The sequence below is a fragment of the Chiloscyllium punctatum genome, chromosome 16 (assembly GCF_047496795.1).
Source record: "Chiloscyllium punctatum isolate Juve2018m chromosome 16, sChiPun1.3, whole genome shotgun sequence".
NCBI classification, from domain to species: domain Eukaryota; kingdom Metazoa; phylum Chordata; class Chondrichthyes; order Orectolobiformes; family Hemiscylliidae; genus Chiloscyllium; species Chiloscyllium punctatum.
Window position 1 is genome coordinate 56,749,146 of NC_092754.1, and position 7,389 is coordinate 56,756,534.

Below are 7,389 nucleotides of genomic sequence, written 5' to 3' on the forward strand. Positions count from 1 at the left end.
GTTTTACCCAAGTTGGGGTGAGTTGAAAAATCGAGAGCATAGGTTTAAGGTGAGTGGGCTGAAATTGACAAAGGACCTGAGGCACATTTCCCACACAGAAGGTTGTGCGTGTTTGGAATGAGCTCCCAGAGGAAGTGGAGGAGGCTATTACACTCAGAAAATTTCAAAGGTAATCGGATGAGTTTCTGGATAAGATGGGTTTAGCGGGATTGGGGCCAAATGCTGGGGAACGGGACTTGTTTAATTTTGGCTATACGGTGAGCATGGACGAGATACACCGAAGTATCTGTTTCCACGCGGTGTACCCCAATACCGTCGTGTTGCTTACACCGGCTTTAAAGGATTCCTTTTTAGCGGAGCTTGCCGTCGCTATCAGTGGCACAATCGTTTCGACTGTTCGACTGCTCACGGGAAAGGTAGTATTGTGAAACACTGCAGAAACGAACGACTTCCTTCCTTTTGCTCCGACTGACCATACTCCATGAATTTTTCCCAGACCCTCAGTTGAGGATTTTTGCTGCTGGACGTTACCTCAGAAACCCTGTTAGCCCGTAATGTACTGAGCGAATCGCAAAACAGTAAGCATTTAACACGGAACACAAACAAAACTGGCATGCCGAATGCATTCTCAGACACAGAGATGCATGAATGCTAAATGTGAGACAGTCCGAGGGCATGAGTCATAAAGTAATCTCACAACTAACAACAGGGCAATTCCAAACTACTCTTTCAAACATACTGCAGCCTTAGTGCACCAACACTTCCCAGACAATGCTGAAAAGAGAGAAAGAAAAAACATAATAAGAACGGGCCATAAAAAGTGAATTTCACCAATCACAGTCTCGATTAGATTGCCTTTCCCTTCCGATGTCTCCAGGACGGAAATAAAGGAAATGGGAGAAATTCAATAAAATGTGACATCGAAATTCATTGGATCGATTTTCCCATTGGCCAGAAAACCAAATAACGACGAGTCGAGTCACCACATTACGAGTTAACAGGGTTTCTGAGGTAACTTCCAGCAGCAAAAATCCTCAACTGAGGGTCTGGGAAAATTTCACAGAGTATGGTCAGTGGGAGCAAAGGTAAGGAAGTCGTTCGTTTCTACCGTGTTTCATCACAACAGCGATGAAATAACAGTCTGCATTCGGTTCCAGTAAACGCACAAATTGCCTGGAACAGCAGAGCTGTTTGCGATTATCCGCGTGGCATGATCCCACAACACAGTTAATTCCCCGAGAAGCAAAGCATTTTACTTTTGTTTTCAACATCAAGACAGTGGGGACGGAAACAGCATTTTAACAAACTGCAGCGTCGGAGTGAAACAGCAGAAATGGCAGTGGCGGGATTCGAACCCGCGCCCCTCTCAAGACTGGAACCTGGATCCAGCGCCTTAGACCGCTCGGCCACACTACCAGCCCGCCGCAAGGCCCGTTTGCTTGCATTTCTAATTGTGCCCCTGCATAACAACAGACGCAAAGTCACATGAAAAGGGTTCCATGATCCCTCTCCGACTCGCACAGCTGCTGGGATGTGCCCGGCTACAATGTCAATGTCGCAGCAGATAATGATAGCCCATCAATCCAGACAAAAATCAATCGTAAGCTGAGTCTATCTTCTCGGACTCTTTTCAGCTACAAATGTATCTGTGAGTGCGTGACAATATATGTTCGCTTATGTTTTGGTCAAATAACCATGAGCTGCTTGACATTACTGCAATTTCGATTCTTGCTTTGCTAAATGATTTCACCCATTGCTCGAAACAGGACGACTTTCACGTTTACACGGAACACGAAACACACCGGACTACAGGGAAAATGCACAAAGCTGAGCAGGCCGTGTTCCACATCATACCGTGCAGCATTTATTCAGTCACTGTTTCTGTTTTGCAGAATAAGGGTCCCAAAGAAAGTTCTCTACCCTAAAACCGGAAGTCGCATTACATTCCGAGAACGACAGATCACATTGTGAGGATGCTCTGACCTCGGATCCACTTCGAGATGACACTTTCCGTGCCTTTTACCTTAACCGTGCAATTCGCTGCAGAGATGTTCACTGCTGGACATGAGCCACATGGATACCAACTGAGTCGGAAACCTGTGCGGGAATCGACGAGAAGCGACTCAATACATTTTGCTAACTTCCATGGTGCTTATTAGAAATGGAGTTTTTGTTCACCTCAATCTAAAAGGCAGTTTCTGAACATAGTAACAGAACTCAAAAGGTAATTACCTCACCCCACCCCCACTCCGGAAGAGGTGCTAATTGCCCTTGATTGCTTTTTGTTCTCGATGTGATGAGCTCTCACGCCTGAGTCACATTCACGTCTCTGTTTGCTGAGTGAATCACAAAGAAGGAGCTTCACCAGAGCTGCAATTGCCACACTTCTCCACTCGCCCTCCCCGTGAACATTTTCCTGCTCGTCAGTGATTTAAAGAAAATTAAATGGATGCGATGTCATTCTGTAGCCTCTCTGTCGATTCCTCCGTTTCAGTTCCAACATGGCTTAGATCTCGGGGCGCACCTTAATACGAGCGACGCTATGACAGCACAGGTCCGGAGGTTCCTCTGAGAGTGTATGTTTTTTTCGTTGCTGTTGCTGATTGAATGAGCCACTAACGTGCGAACTGCTCCAAAACATGATTCAGGACCTCCGGTGCCAACTCTCGCGCGTTGAATAACGACAGACAGCTTCCAAATGAAGCCTTTCAGAGACGACTTTGGGGTACGTTTGACAGACAGACAAGTTCAGGAATTCGTGGTGCGCTGTGACACCAGCGCATCAGCTTCTTCCCTGTCTTTGAACCGGGCCGCCTGCGCAAGGAATGCAAATGCGGTACTGCTTTTCGTGGAAGGATCAGAACGCGGCAACTACACTCTCAAACAGAATGGCATATGATAAGAACCAGGTTGGAGAAAAACTTTATAATGCTTTGCACAATAATTAAATGGAGTTGCCTTACATTTCACTACGAGAGCAGATTCGTTCAAGCAAATTCGAAGTCAGGTTTGCAGAGAGGAAGGCAAGCAAGGAAGCTCCGTTCTTGCGCATGTGAATGTCTGCAGTTGAAGGACAAAGCAGTTTCTGCGCTGTTTCTGCCCAGTTTCGAACTGGGGACCTTTGGCGTGTTAGGCGAACGTGATAACCACTACACTACAGAAACCAGCCGAGGCGATCGCACTACAGCTCAGTGGCATCCAGCACTGAAAGTTGAATAATTCTACGTTTCACCTTTCTGTTTCCAATAGCTTGTTATTGTCCAGCGTAACATGATCTTACGGAAGGGTTGTAAACTGAGTATTTATGTGTTTTACCCAAGTTGGGGTGAGTTGAAAAATCGAGAGCATAGGTTTAAGGTGAGTGGGCTGAAATTGACAAAGGACCTGAGGCACATTTCCCACACAGAAGGTTGTGCGTGTTTGGAATGAGCTCCCAGAGGAAGTGGAGGAGGCTATTACACTCAGAAAATTTCAAAGGTAATCGGATGAGTTTCTGGATAAGATGGGTTTAGCGGGATTGGGGCCAAATGCTGGGGAACGGGACTTGTTTAATTTTGGCTATACGGTGAGCATGGACGAGATACACCGAAGTATCTGTTTCCACGCGGTGTACCCCAATACCGTCGTGTTGCTTACACCGGCTTTAAAGGATTCCTTTTTAGCGGAGCTTGCCGTCGCTATCAGTGGCACAATCGTTTCGACTGTTCGACTGCTCACGGGAAAGGTAGTATTGTGAAACACTGCAGAAACGAACGACTTCCTGCCTTTTGCTCCGACTGACCATACTCCATGAATTTTTCCCAGACCCTCAGTTGAGGATTTTTGCTGCTGGACGTTACCTCAGAAACCCTGTTAGCCCGTAATGTACTGAGCGAATCGCAAAACAGTAAGCATTTAACACGGAACACAAACAAAACTGGCATGCCGAATGCATTCTCAGACACAGAGATGCATGAATGCTAAATGTGAGACAGTCCGAGGGCATGAGTCATAAAGTAATCTCACAACTAACAACAGGGCAATTCCAAACTACTCTTTCAAACATACTGCAGCCTTAGTGCACCAACACTTCCCAGACAATGCTGAAAAGAGAGAAAGAAAAAACATAATAAGAACGGGCCATAAAAAGTGAATTTCACCAATCACAGTCTCGATTAGATTGCCTTTCCCTTCCGATGTCTCCAGGACGGAAATAAAGGAAATGGGAGAAATTCAATAAAATGTGACATCGAAATTCATTGGATCGATTTTCCCATTGGCCAGAAAACCAAATAACGACGAGTCGAGTCACCACATTACGAGTTAACAGGGTTTCTGAGGTAACTTCCAGCAGCAAAAATCCTCAACTGAGGGTCTGGGAAAATTTCACAGAGTATGGTCAGTGGGAGCAAAGGTAAGGAAGTCGTTCGTTTCTACCGTGTTTCATCTCAACAGCGATGAAATAACAGTCTGCATTCGGTTCCAGTAAACGCACAAATTGCCTGGAACAGCAGAGCTGTTTGCGATTATCCGCGTGGCATGATCCCACAACACAGTTAATTCCCCGAGAAGCAAAGCATTTTACTTTTGTTTTCAACATCAAGACAGTGGGGACGGAAACAGCATTTTAACAAACTGCAGCGTCGGAGTGAAACAGCAGAAATGGCAGTGGCGGGATTCGAACCCGCGCCCCTCTCAAGACTGGAACCTGGATCCAGCGCCTTAGACCGCTCGGCCACACTACCAGCCCGGCGGAAGGCCCGTTTTCTTGCATTTCTAATTGTGCCCCTGCATAACAACAGACGCAAAGTCACATGAAAAGGGTTCCATGATCCCTCTCCGACTCGCACAGCTGCTGGGATGTGCCCGGCTACAATGTCAATGTCGCAGCAGATAATGATAGCCCATCAATCCAGACAAAAATCAATCGTAAGCTGAGTCTATCTTCTCGGACTCTTTTCAGCTACAAATGTATCTGTGAGTGCGTGACAATATATGTTCGCTTATGTTTTGGTCAAATAACCATGAGCTGCTTGACATTACTGCAATTTCGATTCTTGCTTTGCTAAATGATTTCACCCATTGCTCGAAACAGGACAACTTTCACGTTTACACGGAACACGAAACACACCGGACTACAGGGAAAATGCACAAAGCTGAGCAGGCCGTGTTCCACATCATACCGTGCAGCATTTATTCAGTCACTGTTTCTGTTTTGCAGAATAAGGGTCCCAAAGAAAGTTCTCTACCCTAAAACCGGAAGTCGCATTACATTCCGAGAACGACAGATCACATTGTGAGGATGCTCTGACCTCGGATCCACTTCGAGATGACACTTTCCGTGCCTTTTACCTTAACCGTGCAATTCGCTGCAGAGATGTTCACTGCTGGACATGAGCCACATGGATACCAACTGAGTCGGAAACCTGTGCGGGAATCGACGAGAAGCGACTCAATACATTTTGCTAACTTCCATGGTGCTTATTAGAAATGGAGTTTTTGTTCACCTCAATCTAAAAGGCAGTTTCTGAACATAGTAACAGAACTCAAAAGGTAATTACCTCACCCCACCCCCACTCCGGAAGAGGTGCTAATTGCCCTTGATTGCTTTTTGTTCTCGATGTGATGAGCTCTCACGCCTGAGTCACATTCACGTCTCTGTTTGCTGAGTGAATCACAAAGAAGGAGCTTCACCAGAGCTGCAATTGCCACACTTCTCCACTCGCCCTCCCCGTGAACATTTTCCTGCTCGTCAGTGATTTAAAGAAAATTAAATGGATGCGATGTCATTCTGTAGCCTCTCTGTCGATTCCTCCGTTTCAGTTCCAACATGGCTTAGATCTCGGGGCGCACCTTAATACGAGCGACGCTATGACAGCACAGGTCCGGAGGTTCCTCTGAGAGTGTATGTTTTTTTCGTTGCTGTTGCTGATTGAATGAGCCACTAACGTGCGAACTGCTCCAAAACATGATTCAGGACCTCCGGTGCCAACTCTCGCGCGTTGAATAACGACAGACAGCTTCCAAATGAAGCCTTTCAGAGACGACTTTGGGGTACGTTTGACAGACAGACAAGTTCAGGAATTCGTGGTGCGCTGTGACACCAGCGCATCAGCTTCTTCCCTGTCTTTGAACCGGGCCGCCTGCGCAAGGAATGCAAATGCGGTACTGCTTTTCGTGGAAGGATCAGAACGCGGCAACTACACTCTCAAACAGAATGGCATATGATAAGAACCAGGTTGGAGAAAAACTTTATAATGCTTTGCACAATAATTAAATGGAGTTGCCTTACATTTCACTACGAGAGCAGATTCGTTCAAGCAAATTCGAAGTCAGGTTTGCAGAGAGGAAGGCAAGCAAGGAAGCTCCGTTCTTGCGCATGTGAATGTCTGCAGTTGAAGGACAAAGCAGTTTCTGCGCTGTTTCTGCCCAGTTTCGAACTGGGGACCTTTGGCGTGTTAGGCGAACGTGATAACCACTACACTACAGAAACCAGCCGAGGCGATCGCACTACAGCTCAGTGGCATCCAGCACTGAAAGTTGAATAATTCTACGTTTCACCTTTCTGTTTCCAATAGCTTGTTATTGTCCAGCGTAACATGATCTTACGGAAGGGTTGTAAACTGAGTATTTATGTGTTTTACCCAAGTTGGGGTGAGTTGAAAAATCGAGAGCATAGGTTTAAGGTGAGTGGGCTGAAATTGACAAAGGACCTGAGGCACATTTCCCACACAGAAGGTTGTGCGTGTTTGGAATGAGCTCCCAGAGGAAGTGGAGGAGGCTATTACACTCAGAAAATTTCAAAGGTAATCGGATGAGTTTCTGGATAAGATGGGTTTAGCGGGATTGGGGCCAAATGCTGGGGAACGGGACTTGTTTAATTTTGGCTATACGGTGAGCATGGACGAGATACACCGAAGTATCTGTTTCCACGCGGTGTACCCCAATACCGTCGTGTTGCTTACACCGGCTTTAAAGGATTCCTTTTTAGCGGAGCTTGCCGTCGCTATCAGTGGCACAATCGTTTCGACTGTTCGACTGCTCACGGGAAAGGTAGTATTGTGAAACACTGCAGAAACGAACGACTTCCTTCCTTTTGCTCCGACTGACCATACTCCATGAATTTTTCCCAGACCCTCAGTTGAGGATTTTTGCTGCTGGACGTTACCTCAGAAACCCTGTTAGCCCGTAATGTACTGAGCGAATCGCAAAACAGTAAGCATTTAACACGGAACACAAACAAAACTGGCATGCCGAATGCATTCTCAGACACAGAGATGCATGAATGCTAAATGTGAGACAGTCCGAGGGCATGAGTCATAAAGTAATCTCACAACTAACAACAGGGCAATTCCAAACTACTCTTTCAAACATACTGCAGCCTTAGTGCACCAACACTTCCCAGACAAT

The 7,389-nt window shown here is 46.3% G+C and overlaps 2 non-coding genes across 2 annotated transcripts; both read right to left on the reverse strand.

The window, feature by feature from the left end:
• Positions 1 to 1,334: 1,334 nt before the first annotated feature.
• trnal-cag (transfer RNA leucine (anticodon CAG)) lies at positions 1,335 to 1,416 on the reverse strand. The gene has a single exon. It is a non-coding gene; the product is annotated as a tRNA-Leu (tRNA).
• Positions 1,417 to 4,642: 3,226 nt separating this feature from the next.
• On the reverse strand, positions 4,643 to 4,724 carry trnal-cag (transfer RNA leucine (anticodon CAG)). The gene has a single exon. It is a non-coding gene; the product is annotated as a tRNA-Leu (tRNA).
• Between the last annotated feature and the right edge of the window lie 2,665 nt (positions 4,725 to 7,389).